A 23044-nucleotide genomic window follows, 5' to 3' on the forward strand; every position below is an offset into this window, starting at 1 on the left:
CGCAAGGAGTGCGCCCTGCAAAGAGAGCTGCCCTGTGTGAAAAAAGTGCAGCCTGCCCAGGAGTGGTGCTGCACACACGGAGAGCTGATGCAGCAAGGTGACACAACAAAAAGAGAGATGATTCCTGATGCTGCTGAGAATGCACGTGGATGCAGAAGAACACACAGTGAATGGACACAGGAGAACAGACAACGGGGGGGGGGGGGGGGAGGGAAGGGGAGAGAAATAAATTAAAAAAATAAAAAATAAATCTTAAAAAAAAAAAGCCAATACTAGGAGCAACTGAAAACACCTGTCAAGTAAGGTAGCACAGTACAACTTACTCTATCCCAAAAGCTCAGGGATTCCAATATCAGATGCTGTCTACACACATCATAAGAACTTCACAGCTCCATGAAACACGACCTGGCAATCAGCTCTCTTAGTGGAATTCAGAATTAAAAGCCAGAGAAATCTTTTAGATTTAATTAATGAATATCAAGTTTTAGGAACTCTGCATAACTCACTTATTAGGTTGCTATTAAGTAGCTCTTAATCCTTTGTAAAATGAAAAGTCCTTGGAATTGCAAGTCATGTATCCAGAAGATCCAAAAGAAACAATAAGCATAAGCATTTTCTAAAATTTAACTGTTTGAGTTAATTTCAGCTTCAGATGCAGTTACAAGAAATAATACTGAGAAATCCAGTGTACCTTTTACCCATTTTCGCCCAATGGTCTTGCAAAAACTACAGTATAATCAAGATACAGAATATTTCCATCAATACAAGGGACCCTTATGATGTTCTTTAATGGCCAAACATGCTTCCTTCTAGGCCCCCTCCCCTTCTCGATCTCTAGCAAACACTAATCTGTTCCCCATTTCTATAATTTTCTCATTTTAAGCATGTTATATAGTAAATGGAACCATTCATCACCTTTTGAGGTTGACTTTTTTCGCTGAGCATAATTCTCTGCAGACTCGTCCAGGCTGTTGTGTGTAGCAATAATTTGCTCCTTTTTATTGCTAAGTAGTAGTATTCCATGGTATGGATGCACCACCGTTTTGTTTAACCATTCATCCATGAAAGGTGTTAGCTATTACAAATAAAGCTGCCATAAACATTCATGTATGGGTTTTTGTGTGAACATAGTTTTTCATTTCCCTGAAATAAATGCCCAAGAGCACAATTACTTGGCTATATGATATTAGCATGTTCAATTTTTAAAAAAAGAAACTGCCAAATTGTTTTCAGAATGACTGTACCATTTTATATTTCCAACAGCAACATATGCATTATCTAGTTTCTCTGTATTTTTGGCAGCATTTGGTGTTTTCATTACTTTTTTATCTTAGCCATTCTGATGGGGTGTAGTGATATCTCATTGTGGTTTTAATTTACATTTCCCTAATGGCTAATGATGTTGAACATCTTTTCATGTGCTTACCTGCCGTCTGTAGATTCTTTTCAGTGGAATGTCTTTTTATGTCCTTTGTTCATTTTCTAATGGGCTTGTTTTTTGACTATTGAACTTTGAGAATTCTTTCATATTCTAGATATGGATCTTTTGTCAGATATGTGGTTTGGAAATGCTTTCTCTCAGTCTGTGCTTGATTTTTCATCCTCTGAACAAGGTCTTTCAGAGAGCAAGAGTTTAAAATTTTGATGAGGTCCAATTTACCAATTTTTTTCCATTTTATGGATTGCGCTTTTGGTGTCAAGTCTAAGAATTCTTTGTCTAGCCCTTTATCTTAATATTTATTTCCAAAATGTTCAAAGTTTTCCACTTTATCTTTAAGTCCTTGATGCATTTCAAGTTAGTTTTTACATAAGGTGTGTGCCAGCATGAGGTCGTTTTTGCTTATGGACATCTACTTGCTCCAGCACTATTTGTTTAAAAGCCTATCTTTCCTCTATTTTATTACTTTTATACTTTTGTCAAAAATCATTTGGGCATATTTGTGTGCATCTATTATTGGGTTCTCTATTCTGTTCCATTGACCTATTGAACTATCCCTTTGTCAATCTAGCACAGAATTGATTATTGTCGCTATGCAAGTCTTGAAATCAAATAGGCTGATTCCTTCCAATATCTTCTTTTCCAAATTTATTTTAGCTGTTCTACCCTTTCCATGTAAATTTTATAATAATATTGTCTATAGCTACAAAAAATCTTGCTGGGATTTTGACAGGAATTATGTTAAATCTGTGTACAAATTTGGGGAGAACTGACATTTTTACTAGGTTGAGTCATTCTGAACAAAGTACGTATCTCCATTAGTTTAGAGCTTTGATTTCTTTTATCAGCATTTTGTAGTTTTCAACATACACAGTCCTACATTTGTTTTGTTAGATTTACAACTAAATATTTTTTGAGTCACTATAAATTGTATTTTTAACTTTGGTGGCCATGTGGATATTTCTATTATGGGTAAACACAATTGATTTTTGTATGTTTAACTTGCTTCCAGGAGCCTTGAATAGTTCAAGAAAGAAGCCTTTTGGTAGAATTCTTGGGATTTTCTATGTAGACCTCACATAGTCTGCAAATAGGGACACCTTTATTTCTTTCTTTCCAATGTGCATGCTTTTCCCCTTTTATTACCTATTGTTCTGGCTGGTACTTCCAGTATTTTGCTGAACAGGAGTGATGAGAGTGGACACCTTTGCCTTGTTCTAGCTCTTAGGGGGAACATTCAGTCTTTCACCATTAAGCATGATGTTGAGGATAGATTTTTTTGGTAGATTCCTTTATTAGGATGAGGCATTTCCTTTCTATTCCTAGTTTACTGATGGTTTTTATTATGTTGAAATTTTTAGTTATCAATTGACATTATTATGTGTTTTTTTTCTTGAAAGTCTTAATATGGTAGATTACATGGGTTGATTTTCAAATATTGAGCCAGTGTTGCATTCTTGGGATGAACCACGTTTGGTCGTATTGTGTTATCATTTTTACATTGTTGGAGTGATTGTTAAAATTTTGGAGATGATTTTTGCATTTATATTCTTGAGGAATATTGCTTATTTTCCCAATTCAATCTGAGATTTTTCTGGTGGATTGTACTGGACATTTTGAATATTATTTACAAAACTCTGTTTTGCTTAAACCCTATGGAAGATGTTGATATTTTGTTTAAGCAGGCGATCTAACTGGTCAGGATCAGGCCACAGATTCCAACCAGCAAACTGCGGACATGATTCCAATATCACTTTAGGTTTTGAAGCCTGCACAGTGATTTGGATCTTTCCCACATGTGTGTCACTTGGTGGTCAGGTTGGGAAGCTGGCCATGGTCTATCTGTCATTTCAGTTTGTAGTCTCTGGTTTGCTGATAAAGATCAGATTCATGCATGCCCAGCTCAGGAGTGAGACCAAGTGCTCATTAAGAACTTTATGGATGGGAAGCAGAGGTGGTTCAAGTGATAGGACCTCCGCCTACCATATGGGAGGACCCGGGTTCAATCACTGGGACCTCCTGGTGAAAAAGAAGAGAACGCATGTCTGCATGGCAAGCCAGTGCCTGCTGGTGAGCTGAGTGCCCGCATGGTGACATAAGTACCCACACGATGAGCTGAGTGCCCACGCGAGTGCCCACATGGTGAGCCAGTGCCAGCCTGAGTGCCGTGTGGTGAGCTGAGTGCCTGCATTGTGAGCTGAGTGCCTATGTGGTGAGCCAGTTCTTGTGCCAGTGAGTCATGCAGCAAGATGGTGATGCAACAAAAGAGAGACAAAGGGGAGAGTCAAGGGGAAGCCCAGCAGAAACCAGGAACTGAGGTGGTGTGATTGACAGGGAACCTCTCTCCACATCAGAGGTCCCCAGAATCGAGTCCCAGTGAATCCTAGAGGAGAAAGACAAGAAGAGAAGACAAAAAGAGAAATAGATATAGAAGATCACACAGCAAGTGGACACAGCAAAAACAGCAGGGCCGGGGAGGGGAGGAGAAGAAAAAAAAAAAAAAGAACTTTATGGAGTAGCTCTCCTGAGCTCTTTCTTTTGTAAAATCTCCCTGGTACTTTTCTGTTTCCCAAGGCTCTTCTTTTTTGGCCCTCTGGTCTGATAGCTGGGGCCTTAAAAGTTACCGTCTCTGCTGTGTACATCTGTAACTGAGCCCCTGTGCTGGCCCATGCAGCCAGACAGAAAGAATGAAATGCAAAGGGGCTTGCCCCACTCTCTTAGGGCGTATCTCCCAGGTGCTCTTCTCGCAGTTTTGGCTCTGCTAGTTCCAGCTGCGCCTCATCACTGGCCCCAAGGTTTGCTTGGGGGATGGGGTGTGAGAGAACAGAGAGAAGGAAAAAAAAAAGGAGCAAAATGGGATTTCCACACTATCTCTGAGTATTAGGAATTATGTTTCCCCTTCTTCAGCCAGGTCCCTTCGGAGCATTTTCTGAGTCACCAACTCCCTTTTGAGTTTCAGGCTGCACTGGGTTCAGGCCAGGGAATATAGGAGGGGCAAAAATGGTAAACTCACCACCATTTTGGTGGTACTTCCAATTCTCATCTTCTTCTCCAATTCGTTTGCTGCTATTTACTTTTCAGAGTCCTCAAATAAATGCTCCGTGCGTTCTGTGCAGGCTTTGAAGTTGTCTTTAACAACTTCAAAGGGCAGAGTATGCTTATTCCATCCTACCTGGAATAGTATCTCAACATATGCAATTTTGAATCTATTACCACCTATCACAAAAAGCCTTAGACCATACTATGAGAATCACTAATAAAAAAGCAGGGTGTCTCGACTTCCTATTTTTTCTAAGAAAAAATATTGTATGTTTATCAGTCTTCAAGTCATGACACAGGTAGCATTAATTAAAAACTTGTGACTTTAAGGTCCAAGATTTTCCATGCACCTTAAAATCTGTATATCTGGATGATAGTACTTTAGTTCTTGGTTGAAATGTATACAAGACAATGATTAAAAACAGACTGGTTTTTATCCAGAGTTGAGAAAAGAAAAGTAATCTGCTTTATCTTTTGTAACACTACTTTGGAAGATATTGTCCATTTTGTCCAATGTTGTTTAAATAAAACATTCCACTTTGAATTTCATGCAAAGAAAAGGTTCCTCACTTCTTATGAACTCACATCAAGGCTTGGTTTTCTTTTTGTCCTGGTTTTCAGAAGTCTCAGTTATACTTGCTGTCTTTAGCTAGATTTTCTGGACCAATTGTTTTTCCTCTACCATGTTACATAGGTCTGACTATTTTACACTTATTTTGTTTCTGGAAACTGAGTCATAAATGAATAAAATGCAATGATAGGATTAGTAGTTCTCCTTTCTCCCTTTTATTTGCCAGTTCTTTTGTGTTTTTTACCATGCTCCTTTTAAAAGATATAAAACTTGAGTGAAATAATTACATTCAACCTGGATGATGAGTACATGGAATTTATACTATAATCCTATCTATTTTGTATATTCTTGAAATTCTCCATAATAAAAAATTAAAAGTTAAAAAAATGAAATAAGTAAAATAGTGTTATAAGAATAAAAAGTCAATCACTGTAAGTGAATAGTTAGTTTTGAAACAGACCTAGCATATTAAACTCTGATATATATGTTAAAGATGCAATCATAAACCAGTAGAGAAAGGAAAGATTTTTCAACAAATAACTATCTGGTAATGGATTAGCTATTTGTGAAAAATAAATCTGTACTTCATACAAAACCTCAAAATTTAATTCTAGGTACACTTAAGAGTTACGGTGGAAAAAAAGTAAACCAGAAGTAACTTAAAAATAAGTCATTATTGACTACCTATTTGGACTAGTACTTTTAAAGATAAAAACAAAAGACAACAATCCCCAAAGGTAAAAACATTTTACCACATAGACCTTTAAAATTTCTTATTTTGAAAATAAAAAAACAATTAATTACGCTAACAACAAACTAGAAATAATATTTGCAACAAATATCACTGGCAAAGGGTAAGTATTTGTCTATGATAAACTTATATAAATGAATAAAATGAATAGTGAGACTCAGGCCGATAGAGAGGCAAATGCCTTGATAACTTATATAAAATAAGAAATGGCAAAAACCTACAAAAGAAGTGTATTCTTTTAATTTTACTAAAGAGAAATTAGAACTATTTGATAGTGTTATTTATCTATCAACTTTTAGGGAAGATGTCATGACACAGTCCTTTTTTTAAAAAAAATATTAATACAGATATATACTTGGGGAGTGGATGGGGCTCAGTGGTTGAGCACCAGCTTCCCACATACGCGGTCCCAGGTTCAGTCCCTGGCTCTGGTACCTCGAAAAACAAACAACAACAACAACAACAAAAAAGGACAAATATTCAATTAAGCAATTTTGTCAAGAGCTTTAAAGCTTTAAATTACTGAGCATTTCAACTAGAAATTCTACTTGGAGGAATTTTGTCATAGATATGAATTATATAATAATATATGACATATTTATATAATTTTATATTATTTATGAGTTATATATTAGTATCAGTATAGAATTATCTGACAAAGACTTAATAGTAGCTATTATACCTACACTCCAATAAACAACAGCAAAATACTCAAAACAAATGAAAAAATAGAACGTCTCAGGAAAGAAATAGAAGATGTAAAGAAAAATAAAATAGAAACATACACACACACACAAAGATGTTTTCTCCAGTCTTAGATTTAAAAACCTTGAAACAACTTAATTGTCCAAATTTATAATAATGGTTTAGTAAATAATAGCATATCCATAGAAGAAATAGCATGTAGTCAATATGAAATGATATTTTAAAATATTTTCTGAGGTAGGAAAATATTTATGGTAAAAAAAAAGGCTACGTTAAAAATGAAGGTGTTTGTATACTACTATAGGGAAGTCATAGTTATTTTTTCCTTTCAATAGAATGTACGTATTCTCAACTGAGGATACAAAAGGAGCTTTAAAAAAACCTAGAGAGGCTCAATGTGTACCTCATATTTACTGAATCATCATTTCTAGGGGAAGGTTTGTTTATGTTTTATTTTTAGGTCATTTTAAAAAAAGAAAGTCTACAATTGATTCTAACGCATTACTGATTAGTAACTAAAGTGTTAGATTAAGGTGATACTGAAAAGGAAGAGAGTGAATAGAAAATTACTGTATAACCTTTAAATGTGTCAAAGGAAAAGAAAAGATGACACATACCAAATATACACAGGGGTTTACTGAAAAGTTGTCATAAGTCTTTCTAAGTTGGGATAAAAAATGACTGACATTTCATTCTTTTTTCTTTCTTTGTTAAGTACTGGGCCTGGGAATTAAACCCTGGACCTCATATGTGGGAAGCCATTGCTCAACCACTGAGCCACATCGGCTCCCCTGAGTTGTTTTATTGTTGTTTGGCTTGTTTTGTTTTCTTCAGAGGCACTGGAAATCAAACCCAGGATCTCCCATGTGGGAGGCCAGCACTCAAACACTTGAGCCACATCAGCTCGCCTTCATTATTTATATTTTTTTGTGTTACTTAAAGTTTTCCACAATGGGTATTAGGTATCGAATCAGCAAATGTGTTTTATGGAAAGCAGTAAAAAAAACAGTGAATGATTTCCTTCTGAAAAAGAAATATTTCCATTTTTAAATGTAGAGATTTCTTACTTCCAACTTCTACTGTAGTGTCCTCCTTGTCACTGCAGCCAAATATGTGCTCTACTTGTGTCAATGGTCAGTTGAAAAGTGAAAAATGGCATCTTCCTATGTTGAGGTTTCAAGATGACAAGTGACCAATTCTCCCTCTTCTCCTTTTTCTAATCTTACCCATTGAAACTTCTGATAATTTATGGGCTCTTTTTGTTTCAGAGTCTTATAATGTTTAGGAACAAGGATGCAGCTATGTAATTCTTCAGGACTGCTTCTGTGGGGGTGGTTATTTTGATTTAACTCCTTCCTTCAAGGCATGAAATAAAGCAGAGCCACCTCAAAAAATTCATCTCCAGGGAGTAAGATAATTTGGCCATGATTTCTGTTTGTGTGAAATACATTCTTTCCTCTTGCCCATCATAAAATACCAGACCCATCTCCATCAGATTCCCATTATATCAAGTGCTTTTTTGGAGGCGGGGGGGGGGGGGGGGGGAGAGGAATGTGCATAGTTTTTTTTTTCCATATGAGTGTTATCCATTTCCCGATCTTCTAATACAAAGCCCAACACAGTTTTCCTCCAAAATATATCATTGGAATGATTATTTAACATTTTTACACACAGGTTTAATTGTACTCTTTCCCATTAGATTCTAGAAACCCTCAGGGCATAGAGTGAAGTTCAATCTATGTTAACTGCCTAGCACAGTGTATGGTTTCTAATAAGGGTTTATTAAATGTTAGTTTCTTATACAGATTTCTTTTTTAAAAAAAATGATTCTTCTCCTGTTCTTTAATATTCCTGGATGGTTTTTCTCTATTTCTTTTTAGGAGGTACAGGAAATTGGATCTGGTACCTTGTACATGGGAAGCAGGTGCTCAACCACTGAGCTACACCTGTTCCCTGTACACATTTCTTTCTTTTTTTTTTTTTTAAAGATTTATTTTTATTTATTTAATTCCCCTCCCCTCCCCCGGTTGTCTGTTTTCTGTGTCTTTTTGCTGCGTCTTGTTTCTTTGTCCGCTTCTGTTGTCGTCAGCGGCACGGGAAGTGTGGGCGGCGCCATTCCTCGGCAGGCTGCTCCCTCCTTCGCGCTGGGCGGCTCTCCTTACGGGTGCACTCCTTGCGCGTGGGGCTCACCTACGCGGGGGACACCTCTGTGTGGCACGGCACTCCTTGCGCGCATCAGCACTGCGCATGGGCCAGCTCCACACGGGTCAAGGAGGCCCGGGGCTTGAACCGAGGGCCTCCCATGTGGTAGACGGATGCCCTAACCACTGGGCCAAAGTCCGTTTCCCCACATTTCTTAATTCAAATGTAACGCTGTTGCAAAGCTGCTATAACATGCAAGTAGAAAAAATGTCATTGCAGAAAGAAAGAATTTAGAAAGGAAGAGGATGTTGCAAGTTGGGTAGTAGAGTACATGAAGTTAGAACTTGAAAGGCAATAGGGTTGTTCATGCTCTTAAGTTTAGGAGCTGGACAGTCAGTTTAAATGAAGAAGTCATTTAGGAAAGGTTCTGAGATCCAAACCAAATGATGTTTATGGGCTGAATATTTTCTATTTCTTCCTTCAGGTTTATTCTCCACACATCGTCACTAAACTCTGTGCTCCCAGTAGTGGGGTTCTATCAATGAGCTCCCTTGCACTCTGGCTTTCCATTGAATATAGCCAATCAGAGGCATTGTTAAGAAATCTGAGTGTAAGATCATGGTGCCTAACTCCCTTGTTTCTTCCTTGTTCTTCCCTTGTTTCTACCTTGGTGGTTTGGATGTGTCTTCTCTACTGAAGCCACAGTAGAGAAGGCAGCCCTCACATATAGCTAGAGCTGCTACCCTTTCCAATCCTAGTGACAGCTCAGTCTTTTAGTCTCCTTGACCCTTCAAGCGTGGGGAGGCACAGTCCCTCTGTTGCTAAATACTACCCTTTGCTGGTTTCCTTTAACCCTACCCACACTTTCATAAACAAATCTCTAACCTGTTGCATTGGAGAGACAAAAATGTTTTGCCAGGATGTTGGGCCACATTTCTCTTGATGCTAAGTAATCCACCCCACCCCCTGCCATTTTACCTTCATGAAAGAGCTAAGTATCCTCTCTACTAGCTGAATGGCAGTAATGACTTCAAGATGAGGCCCCTTCACATGATCCTGGGTGATGAGGAAAGCTTTGCAGCAAAAGAAAAACATGTAAAGTCATATGTGCACATTTAAGTCAACCTATGCAAAAAAAGCAGGTTGCCAGTATTCACTTCCAAACTTATGTGATTTTCTTATCTAAATAAGTGTAGCTTTAAAACTACTGGCCATGGGAAACAGACTTGGTCCAAGGGATAGGGCATCTGCCTACCACATGGGAGGTCTGTGGTTCAAACCCTGGGGCCTCCTTGACCTGTGTGGAGCTGGCCAACATGCAGTGCTGATGCACGCAAGGAGTGCTGTGCCATGCAGGGGTGTCCCCCACGTAGGGGAGCCCCACGTGCAAGGAGTACACCCTGTAAGAGAGCCACCCAGCACGAAAGAAAGTGCTGCCTGTCCAAGAATGGCACGCTGCACACGGACAGCTGACACAACAAGATGACGCAACAAAAAGAAACATAGATTCCTGGTGCCACTGATAAGGATAGAAGCAGTCAGAGAACAACAGAGTGAATGGACACAGAGAGCAGACAACTTGGGGGTGGGGAGAGAAATAAATAAATAAATAAATCTTTAAAAAAAGACAAAACAAAACTACTGGCCATTGTTAGTTTCTATGTGAAGCTCATACCAACAATCTGATCAACTCAACATCCAACTTGAGATAACAGTCAGATGTTAAGGTTTAGGTACCCAGCGCATAACACATGCCATTATTTGCAGAGCACCCTGTTGCTCATTCTGTAAGCCCACCACATATAACCTTCCCAACTACCCAGGAAACAGATATTATGACCACTTTCCATTTGAGTAAAGTGAAGCTCAGGCAACTTGCTCAATCTATGTGAAATGAGTGGTTGTGGCAGTCTTAGATTATTTATGAATATCAGAAAGAGAGATTATGTTTGTAAACTGACCTGTTCTTCTGGGCATGACACCCTTTGATTGTATTAGATTCAGCTGAGATGTCTGATTAAATTATGCTAAGATTAGGGCTTTGATTTGACCATGTCAGTAAGGTGTTTTTCAGTTTAAGTCCCTGCCCCCTTGGTGGGCTATATAAATGGACACTCACTCAAGAAGACACACAGAAGATAAGGAAGAGGAGAGAACTTGGTCATTTCAGTCCTGCCATGAGACAGAAAGAAGGCTCAAACAACTAAAGAGTTTTGGAAGAGAGACAAACCCTATGCCAGACTACAGTTGAGATTGGAAGAAGCTGGGCTCATGGAGCCTTAAGAAGAAGAAGGCAGAGATTGCCTGCCATCTTGCATCAACATGTGGCAACAGGCCTTTGTGAGGAAGTAACCTTGTAACTGTAAGCTTCTATTCCAAATAAATACCCTTTACAAAAGCCAAGAGATTTCTGGTACTTTGTACCAGAACCCCTTTGACTGACTAACCCAGTGGCAGAACCAGCATTCTAAGGCAGGTTTATGGGGCTCCAGCCCAGGCTGGGCTCCAGTGGTTTAGCCAATGTTATTAGAGAAATGGCTTTGGGGGTGAAAGCTTTGTATATAAGTCCTGGCTTGACTCTCTAGCTGGGTGACTTTGAGCATCTTTGCTAACTTTTCTGAGCTTCACTTTCTTCATCCATAAAGGGAGGATAAGAACAATTCCTATATTACAGATTAATTGTGATTATCAAGAAAAATACCATGGAGGAAGGAATTTTTTTTTACCTCTACAGGGCTGTAAAAACATGATTTATTTCTTTGGTTGTCTTTTTACTAATTCCCCTATACCCTGGAGGTGGTGAATCTGATGCCAGTTTTGATTCCATGCGAAATCCAAGGACACACCCACTGAGATTTGACTTTCTCAATAGTAATGGTAACAGTTACAATGATCACAACAAAACCAATAATAATTATACATCTAATATCAACATACATTGATCATTCACTTACCACATACCAGGCACATTACTTGGATTACCTCATTTAGCCTTCACCATCATCCTGTGAGTAAGCATTACTATGATCATTTTCAGATGAGAAATCCAAGGTTCAGAGAGCTTAAGTAAGTTGTCCAAGGTCATACTGCTCTTAAGAGGTGCAGCTGGGATTTGGATTTACTTTTGCCTCTGGAGCTGCACCCTCCAATACAGTAGCCTCTGGTCCCAAGTCACGTAACACTTGAAATGTGACTGGTCTGAGTTGAGATGTGCTACAAGTGTAAAATACACAACAGACTTTAAAGATTTATGAAAAATCTCATGAATAATTTTATATTGACTGAGTTGCAATGATAATATTTGGGACATATTGGTTTAAATAACATATAGCATTAAATTAATTTCACATGTTTCTTTTTTACTTTAAAAAATAAGGCGACTAGAACATTTAAAATTACATACACTACTCACATTACATTTTTATTGGACAGCATTGGGCAAGTACCTTAAGGCACAGTTCTAAAACTGTGCCATTCACAGTGGTAACAAAGAAAAGTGAACATTTGTTTTCTATAACATTTTGGGGAGCAAGGGTAGAGGAAGAGACCAAACCCATATTTTCTGTGGCTTCCAAAAAGCCACAGCTTTATAGGTTTAACTTCACCAAGAAAGGGATCTGCTTCATGGGGCTATGGCATGAGCTTCTCTAATACTATGGCATGAACTTTTCTAATACCCTGATGGTGAATCCAGCCTGAAAGCAAACATTTCAAAGTCTCTGGTTGAAGCAGTTTGGAGACAGGCTCCCAAGCCATCAGGCCAGCAGATGATGTTTATGTCTTGTGACATAAGAGTCAAGTCAAATTTCATTTCATAGCAGTTACTTTCATGTACCAAGAACAGAAAAATCCCTTCAGATGACCAAAAACACCCCTGCACAACCCTAAATCCTATTAGATAAATCTGTGGCTTTGCCTATTTTGTGGGAAACTATACTTCATCTTTCCAGTCAAGACAGGACCTTTAACCTTTCAAGAAGCTTCTTGCATCAATAGAAGATGTGTGTTTAAGCTGATTAATATAGCCTGGTCCAAATGTGTGCCACCAAGTTCAGTAGGGCAATTTGGAGGGCCAAATGCCCTGCAAAATGCTTGACAAGGGACAAAGACTGGTAGAAGCAAAAGTAATGTGTGCCTTGTGCAAAGAACTTTGCATTTTCCAAAGCTCTTTCCTCTCGTACCCATGATCTCATTCCACTCCACCCCCTTTCATCCTGATGAGAGAGATGAAGAAACTGAGGCCAGGCAGGGTTCTAGCTCTAGACTGGGGAGAGAGAACAAGATTTAGAGTCAGTGGTTTGCAATTAAATTTTTGCTCTGCTTTACTAGCTGTGTGACCCTGGGCAAGTTACTGCACATCTTTGAGCTTGCTTTATTTTTTATTTATTTATTTTTTTAAAGGATTTTTTTTTAAAGATTCTTTTTCTCTCCCCTTCCCCCACTCCCCCAGTTGTCTGTTCTCTGTCCATTTGCTGTGTGTTCTTCCGTGACCACTTCTATCCTTATCAGCGGCACCGTGAATCTGAGCTTGCTCTAACTTGTTCATAAAATGTGGCTAACACAGACTCAAAAGGTTATGCACTATATGGTTTAATTTAAATGATATCAAGGAAAAGGCAAAACTACAGATCCATGGTTGCCAGGGGCTTGGGTTGGGGGAAGGCTTTGACTACGAAGGTTCAGCACGTGGAGATATTTTGGGGTGATAGATCGAACTGCTCTCAATCATTGTGGTGTTTACACACCTTGATGTGTTTGTGAAAACTCATAATGGAACTAACTGGACAGAAAAAAACAACAAAAAGTAATTTTCTGTATGTAAATTTAAAATATCTATAGTAAAAAATCAAAACAAAACTGTGCTAATAATACTGTTTCTCTCACAGGGTTGCTGTGGAATTTAAGTTTACCACTTCTTTCTTTCCCCAGTCTGGTGTTTCGAGGTCTGCAGCTGCTGAATAGAAGTGTAGGAAATGGACCCAACCAAATTTAATTTCAACTCTTCAAACTGGAGGAAAGGAAGTAGGAAGGAATCCTGGGCTCTAATTGGGATGCTGGTGTGATGATAGTTAAGAACAGGCAGGAGATGGGAACTGGGGACTCATCAGTATATGTCTCTATGCAGGAAATTTATCAAAAAGAGAACAGGCGAACCATCTCTTTGTCCTCCTTGCCTGCCCATTTTATCTTTCACTGTCACCCGCTTTCTCTACCCTACCACCTCTAAACTTTCTCACCAAGTTTCACACAGATCTAGTTGTTTCTTGGTTATTTGTTTCAGGCACACTGCCAGCTGGCTTGATCTGCCTACTGCTACAGAAAACAAATCTCTCCTGCATTTCTCATGTGTTAGCCGCCTAACAAATAAACTACTGTCTAAGTTTTACACTGATTCATGCAAACGACTGGGTCCTTTCCACGTGGAATGCTTTCTACGGGCTGGAATTTTAAAAAGCTGAAATATAACTGACTGGTAGCAGTGTGGTCCTCTGAGTGGAACAGGGTATTTTTAGCTGCTAGGTTTTCATTAACAGCCTGCCGTTTGCCCTTGCTCTTGGTTTCTTCTGTCTTGTTGAGAGAGCTGGGCTTGGCTCATGAATCCAAAGCATGTGGCTCTGAAATAAAATTAAATCTCTCTGAAGTGTCCCAGCTCTGGTTCTCAGGGATTTCATAGTCACGTTTACATTTTTCAGATGCTCCAAGTTTTAGGTGCTTTTGTGGCCTAAATTCTCTTCTGCCCTTTGCCTGGGAAATGGCTCTTACTTGTTTGGCAGCCCCCTCCACCTTTTAAGGAGTTGATGATCTTTGCATAAAATGTGGTGGTTTAAGGCTTAGGCTTTTTTGTGAAAGTGATTGTGGGATTTGCACTTGTTCTGGTGACCTTGGGGGACAAGACAAGGAATGTAAAGGGAGCTGAATGGTAGAGGCTTCTAGTTAGAATTGTCCCCAAATGCCTTAAAAGATAGTGATTTCCCAGTCAGTGGAGGCATTCAAGAAGAGGCTGACTAGCGACTTGCTGAGGAGACTTGAAGGAAGTTTTAGGCACGCAGAAGGATTAGGTTGGTGCTTTCAGAGTTTCCCCAAGTTCAAGGTCTGCGATCCACAGGATTCCTGTGGACATCCACAGGTTATGGTGTCCTCTGGCTTCTGGTTGAGTACAGCCAGGAGGGAACCCAAGGATGTGATGAGGTGAAAGGAGGAGAGGGCGGGATTTTATTCCTCCAACTCTCCAGCTCTCCAGCTATGCTTTGACAAGAGCTGATATGTAAGGCCGAAAGTCAGGAACAGAGGCCTGTCAGGTAGGCCTCTTTACACAACTTTCTTTCTCGGTTCCAGTTCTTCCTCCTGTCAGGCCTAGGGATGGCACAGGTTCCCCTCCTACTGAGGCACTGCTCTATCCCCAGCACTTTCTCTATCCCTGGCCTGTACCATTGTAAACTGTCCCTTTATTAAATTCTCCTCAATTTACTCCTTTGAGGAGGCCCTCTCTTTCCCGGCAAGGCTCTGACTGACACATATTACACACCTACTCTGTGCAGTGGAGAAGATGACATAGCTCTTCCCTCCAGGGCTTTCCAGGGTAGTTATGGAGATAAGAGGAAGATCTAGGGGAAAAGCGGATACGTTTCTGTTGTGGTGGCTGTTGACTACGTGGGCTCCTGTAACCCTAGGAGACGAGAACTGTGCCTAGATACCTCAACCAACAAAGCCGACTTCAGCTAAAAATAAAACAGACCGACTCTTACACGAATTCAATCAGACAGATGTCTTATTTTTCTGCCTTCCTGACAAACCAGATCGACAGAATGTTTTTCCTGGAAGAGTTGTTTTGGCTTGGTGTTTAGTCATAGCCCTGACAATACTGGTGTAGTGAGAAGCTTCACTTTGGAGAGATGACACAGGAAGGTGGTCTTTGGCAGTCAGGTTGACCTGGGTGGGTCAGGAGCAAGAGACACAGGGTGGAGCTGCAGCTGAGGATAAGGTGAGGACACTAACCCGTGGGCCTGGTCATGAAGTGGAACAAGGTTGAGAAGCAGACATGTCCGTAAGAAGAGGCAAGCACCTGCAGAATCATTAACACGAACAAAAAGGCAAGGCCCCTTCGGGGAAGAGTGTGGCAGGGAAGAAAAATGTGTCCCTGTGTTCTTGAAAAGACAAGTGAAGATGCAGCAGAGGTTTCACACCTGCTCTCCACTTTACAAAATTGGGCAAAGTGCTCTGCACAAAAATTGTGCATGAATAGCTTTGCTTTTCCATCAAGCTCTCACAGTTTTCCTTTACACTAAAAACTCTGACACATCAGGGATTGTGTCACATTTGCTCACTTGTTTTTCTCCTGCTCTTCACACAGTATCTGACGCATTGAAGGGTGTTTTAATAAATAAATGTTGAATGAAGGTGGAATTGATATGCCTTCCTTAGCCTGTGATGTCCCATTCCTTTTACCGAATTACACAATTTTTACCCCCAATCTCTCATCAGAGTATTTCTATTTTCTCTTCCCAGCATAGGAATTCTAACTATTTTCTCTTTCCAGCATAGGAATTCTAAGTCTGAGAATACTAGGGATGTTCACCAGGTGGAAGGGGCTATTATTTTTATTGTGGATACACATACACACACACACACAATTTCTCATTTTAACCACTTCTAAGTATACACTGGAGTGAAATTAATTATATTCACCTTGTGCAACCATCATCCATTACCAAGATTCTTTCATGTGAGGGGTTATTCTTGATTACTATGCCCTTGCAGAGAAAACTCTAGATAAAATCACTGGTCTATCCAAGAAGCTCCTTCTGTGATGTCCTTCTTGTCCTTGTTGCCACATAGTATGGCCTAAGAAAGCAGGAAAACCAGGAAGGTGGGATAGTCTTGAACCACTAAAGAGTTTTTCACTTATCAAGGCACACCCCATTGCTGCCCCAGGGGCAGTTGGATCAGGTCTTAGAAGTTGGGAATTGAGGATGTTTTCTTCTTGGCTTACAGTCATAATTCACCTCCTTGTTTTGACCATTTTGGAAAAGCATATCTCCCTCTCCTCTAGTCACTTTCTACCCCCTAAATTTACAATCAAACTTGATTTTCTTCATAGCACTTATGGCTCCTTGAAATCATATTTCCTTATTCTTTATTCTCTCACTTTCTCTGGAAACTAAGCTCCAAGAGTTCAGGGGCAGTGTTTTTTCATAGCTGCAGCCACAGCACCTAAAATGGTGCCTGGCACAGAGTAGGCCCTCAACACACTTTGTTGGATGAATGAGCTAGTAATGGGTCACTTTATGATGTCATAGACCTGAGCTTCCAGCGATGTAACAATTCTTTAGTACACTACTCTTTTAATTCATGGACACTCAACTATTTTTACTCCAAGAAAGTATTTGAATACAGAGAAATTTCTACTTCAGTCACCTATCATGTTTAGGACCAATCTCCCCCCATGAAAAACATAATCCTGGCTTTGAAGTGACTCTGCAGGCAAGCTGATCCCATCTCTCATGGTGGGCTTTCCCTTGGACTCCCAGGCATTCTCTGATCTCTTCTGGGCTATAGTAGCAGAAATATTACGTAATGTAGAACTTTAGAAGGTAAAGGATATCACCATTTTTTCTTAAATTCCCTTTGGTTCCTGATTCAGAGAATGGTCAGTTGTCCACCAAACTCAGTTAGCTGTTCTCCTGGGCACTCGGGTGGACTATGTTCCTATCCACACTTGCAGGTAAGTGTGGCCATGTGACTGAGCTTGACCTGTACAATGTGGGCAGTAGGGATGTCCATTGTGGAAGCTCCTCTCCCACTCTTCTCTTGCCTGCCTACTGAACTCGAAAGACCTGGCAGGGGCCATAGGGTATGGTGGAATCACAAGATAGAGAGAGTCTAGGTCCTGATGCTATCCCTCCCTGCTCCCCAATTAATCTATATGTAAATAAGAAATAAAAACTATTGATTTGAGCCACTTAGATTTTCAGACCTGTCTATTATGGCTGGTCGTTAGTTATCCTAACTACTACAGTTCTTACACAGACTTATCCTCTACTCCTTAAGTATTCATTCTATGAGGGCTGCAGACCAGGAGATACGGGCGGATGATGGTTCTCAAGCCACAACAGAGGTCTTCCTAACCTTACATCTGCCTAACTCCAAAGGAGTTAGGACCACTCTGCATTTTCCCAAAGGAAAGAAAGTTTGACTGGATGTTCTCATCACTACAAATAGAAGCGTCTGGAAATGACTACATGGGGAAAAATAATAATTTAAAGTTCCATCTCACAGGCACCATATGAATTATTGTACAAAGTTTTCAGTAAACTTTTCAGTGACGGAGGCACCTGCCATGGGATAGAAGGGTATGATATACTGGAAGGAGTTTTTGGACCAAGAAAGATAAAACTTGGCTCTAGCCATGGTTCTACCCTATCTAGTTGTGTGAAGCTTGGATCGCTCTCTTGCCCTCTCTTGATTTTGCTGTTTATTAAAAGGATCAAAGAAGATGAAATACCTTAAAATAGGTTTAGGTTCTCGGAAAACTGTGATGGGATATGTAATTTAATTCAACAAACCTTGATTTTCATTAAAAGCAGTTGATATAAATGCAATAAGACATAATCCTGTCCTCCAGGATCTTCCAATCTACTGGAGGAAAGACAAAACCTGAAACCAACTCCAATAGGATGAAATAATGGCAGATAAAGCTATCAGCAATGTGATATGGGTGTGTAAAAGAAGCAATTAATTCTGACATTGAGAAAGGGAAAGGCTGCAAAATACTTGCTCCCAATGTTCCTAAGAAAAGCGTATTAAGAGGTCATGCATGATCTGGCCCCTTGGTCTCATCCCTGTCACTCCATAAGCAATACTCTATGATCCAGCTATACCCACCTAGTTTGAGTTCTTGAACTTGCCATACTTTGTCTTCCAAGTCTTTGTACCTTTCTTTTCCACCCTTCCTCCCATTACATAAAGTATACATATCTTTCAAGTTTAGTCCCTGAGTCTCCTCCTCCAGGGGGTCTTCCTTGACTCTCTCAGTCCAGGTTAGAAATCCTTTGTATCAGTTAGCATACTACCAACTATATGTAACTGACACTGAATTGAAATGGTATTATCCCGTAACAAGAAATCTGGAGATACACAGATCTGGGATTAGTTCTGTGATGTAACAATGTCAAGACTCTGATTCAGCTTTTCTGCAACTCCTTTGGCTTTTGCCTCATTCACAAGATTGCTGCCATGACTCCAAATCATGCCCTCTCATGAAACAACCATGAGCAGGAAGGGGGGAGATACTTCTCTGTGATCATCTTTCTCTTTTTATCACCAAAGAAAATCTTTCCAAGAAGTCCTTTGAAGATGTTCCCTTATACCTCCCTTGACAGAATGTACATGCCTTAGCTGTGAGGAAGGTTGGAAAGTGAGCATCTGGCATTCCCAGGGGAAGAGGCTGTGCAAGCAGGGAAGAAATGGGAAGGGCGTGACTGTTGGGTAGGCAAACAATAGTGTATCCCTCTGGACTGCCACAGCTCCATTCCCTCCTCCTCATGGCCCATCACGCTGATTGTAGCTGATTGTTTACTTAATGGCATCCACTAGCCTATAAACTTTGTTAGGGAAGGAAAACTGCACTGAATGAATGAAGGAGAAATGTAGGATATTATACTACCAATACTTCTAAAAAAAAAAAAAAAAAAAAACCAACACACTGAAATCACTTCAGTCTGTGAGTAGCTCTATTTACAAATCTCCACAGCTAAGTGGCCTCCCTGGTGAAATACTAACAGAAAAGACTTCAACCTCAAGGTCTACCAATCATGAACACAACAAAACAAAGCACAATTCCCAAGTCCTTTCCAGTCCTAAGATGAGGTGGGGATAATGAAAGCCCAGAACCTGGTAAAAGCAGAGAAGCCTGGACTGGTGTGATGGAGACCAAACAGAAATGTGTCTATTTTGGGTGCAATAAATAAATAGAAAACCCAAGTTAGTTTCCACAATAAGAAACATTTATTCTCTCATAAACAAGAAGTCTCAAGGTATGGCAGTTCAAGGGTTAATTCTGCTTTGTTATTCATAGTTTAGTTTCTCCCAGTGTTGGCAAGATGCTACCATAATTCGAATCTCTGTATCAACAATGTCCACAGCAGGACACAGTTTCCTCATGGCTCTTTGCAAGGGAGAAGATATCTTTTCCAGAAGCCCCCCAACAGATTTCTTTTCATGTTTCCATGGGCAGAACTGGGTTCATAAACCAGTCAGTAGGAGGGATAATGGGACAATCATGACTGAATTAAACCAAGCAAGATTTAGCCTTGTGACATGTGGATACTCCAACAAAATTGGGGAACTTCCTACAAGATGAAAAAGAGAAGTTGGAATGGTTTACAGGCAGCCAGTAAGATATGTTACAAATAGCTACCTTGGAAGAAAGTGGATTCCAGTAAATCTTATAAGGTTTAGTCTCAACCCAAACCTGGCTTTGTAAAAGCCCTGAAAATGAAAGAATGGTCTAGTTTAGGTTGTCTGTCAACTGGTTTCTCCTGCCACACTTTCATGTAGAGATCATTATAGCTACCTTAGAATTCCCAGGTCATGAAAATCATAATAATCTAGTACATTCACACCCTCTGGGCTACTTCTTTGCAGATGGGCCTGCTCAGTCATTTCTAAGCACCAGGAGTTATATACTCCGGACTATCCCGGCAATCACTCTCTATTCTTCTGGTTTAAATCTGGGCCCTGGCCTCCTACTTTGGTGTATGAACAGCATCTCCATTTCTACCTCATCTCTTAGAAGAAGTCTTGTTTGTTCTAGATTTGGAGCTTACTTTGTTTGGTCGAATCTGTGAGGCAGTGTTTGCATTAAACATTTTAAATTCAAGGGTGTTTTCCAAAGGTGGGAGCAAAGTAGTATTGGGTCTTAGTCCAGCTGGTCTGGAGGGACCCTTTAGTATTGTTTACCTTCAATTGCCCAATGTATGTTTCATTTCAGGCCACAGAAACTGCTTCAAGCTGGACCTTTACCTGTGGACATTTAATTGTTCGGTTGTCTAGGCCTGGCTGGGTCCTTTTAATTTTTTTAATGTTTTGGGACCGGGGATTGAATCCGGGGCCTTGTATACAGGAAGCCGGTGCTCAATGACTGAGCCACTTGTCTCCCTGAGTTGGTTTTTCCATTTGTTTGCTGGTTGTTTGTTGTTTTTTTTAGAAGGCACCGGGACCCGTAGGCGTTGAACAGCTTAAGCCATATCCACTCCCCTGGTTTGCTTCTTTTTTTTTTTTTTAATTTCTTTCTTTCTTTAGCCCCATCCCACCCCACATTGTCTGTTCTCTTTGTCCATTCACTGTGTGTTCTTCTATTTTTCTGTGTCTGCTTCTCTTCTCTTTAGGTGGCACTAGGAACCGATCCTGGGACCTCCTAGAGTGGGAGAGAGGTGACTAATCTTGTGCATCACCCCAGCTTCCTGGTCTGCTGTGTCTCTTATTGTCTCTTCTCTGTGTCTCTTTTTTTTTGTTGCATTGTCTTGCTTCACCAGCTCTCTGCTCAGGCCAGCTTGCTGTGCAGGCCAGCACTCCTGGTTGGGCCAGCACTCCACTTGGGCCAGCTCACTGTGCAGGCCAACTTGCCTTCACCAGCAATCGAACCTTGGACCTCCGATATGGTAGACAGGAGTTCAATTGCTTGAGCCATATCCACTTCCCTGGGTCCTTTTTATGAGATGTTTTGAGATCCTAAATCAGGGCTTGGCCAATTATAGCTTGTGGGCCAAATCCAGTCTGCTACTTGTTTTTGTAAATAAAGTTTTATTGGCACACAGCCACCCCAATCATTTACATGTTGTCTATGGCTGTTTTCAAGCTACAAATGCAGAATTTAGTAGCTGTGACAGAGATGTAAGGCCAATAAAGTCCAAAATATTTACTATTTGGCCTGTTACAGAAAAGTTTGCTGACCTCTGCCCAAGAGGAAAGAGCAAGTGAAAAGTAAGAAATCTATAAACAAGATAGATACTCAAGCTCATAAAAATAAATATTAAGCAAAAGCTGCAGAGCAGTTACAATGGGTTCAGATGGCTTGGAACCAGCCATAGTATGTCAGGCTGGACTTTACAAAGACTGACCAGTCTCTGATATATATGGCCACCTCACAGAGAATTGAACCAGTGCCATGTCTCCTTGGGAAGGAGCATTTCACTTCACAAGTATTTATGTTTCCAAAAGTGAAACCTGGAGACGGTTTTCTAAATAGGACTTTGCTCCCGTCGTGGGTGTTTGTGCAATCTGACACACACATCCATTAAAGTTGCTCCATGGAACCCCTGGTCAGACTGTAAAACGTTCAACCACAGACCTCCTTGGTTTTCTAACAGGAGCCCAAGGAAGACCACAACAGAAACCTATTTATACAACTCAGATTTTTTTTTAGTAACATAAGGAGGACTTCAGACAATTCTTAATCTTTTAGTTGTAAAAATTATTTTACAACTTAAGGTAGACAGAGTTAGCTGCTTAGGGTTCTGGTTTCTTACCTTTCCTTAATTGAAAAAAACAAAACAAAACAACAACAGCAAAAAATAGTGTCTTGAAAGATAACATTTATTGAGCACGTTTATTTTAGATCCTGCACTAAGCACTTTATGTCTATTATCCCATTTAATCTTCATGACAATAATATGAAGAAGATACTATTGCTGTATTATCTTCATTTTAATAATGAGGAAGGTGAGACCTAATATGGTGTTTCTAAAACCTGGAGAGCTTATTAAAATACAGATTCCTGGTCCCTGACCCTAGGGATTCTGATTCAGCCAATCTGGGGTGGGGTCTGAGATTCTGCATTTCTAACAAGCTCCCAGGTGGTGCTAATGCAACACTTTGAGTAAACTGGTCTAGAATATAAATGAACAACTAACTCTTATGACCATTTGTGGCAGGGGCAGTTCTCAAACCCAGGTTTGAGAGTGTGACTTTTTACCCATTTTTAAATCATTTTTGATCAACTGCTTTCCATGTGCTCTCAAAAGAAGTTTCTAAAAGGTATTCAAACATGCGGTCAGGAAATCATGTCAAAAACTCAATGGGTCCCCTAACAAAAACTTTGAACTATCAGCAAGAACTGCCAGAAACATCTTTCCAAAAGTTCCAGAAAGCAGTTAGAGGACTACAATAACAGGGCGTGTGCTGAATTAGAAAAAGGCTACTTAAAAGCAGTAGGATCTTGTGGCACTCTGACTGCCCCCTGCCCCATACCTGCAAATGGCTCTGCACAGAGAAGTTCTGCGTTCCCAGTGTGGATCCCTCCACGCAGTTCCAGAGGAAGCAGAGTAACCCTTGTGCATGCACATACTGGGAGCATGTATGTCTGACACAATCTGTCTGGTGGTAGCCTGAGGACTTGCCA

Source organism: Dasypus novemcinctus, chromosome 26 (assembly GCF_030445035.2).
Source record: "Dasypus novemcinctus isolate mDasNov1 chromosome 26, mDasNov1.1.hap2, whole genome shotgun sequence".
Taxonomy (NCBI): Eukaryota; Metazoa; Chordata; class Mammalia; order Cingulata; family Dasypodidae; genus Dasypus; species Dasypus novemcinctus.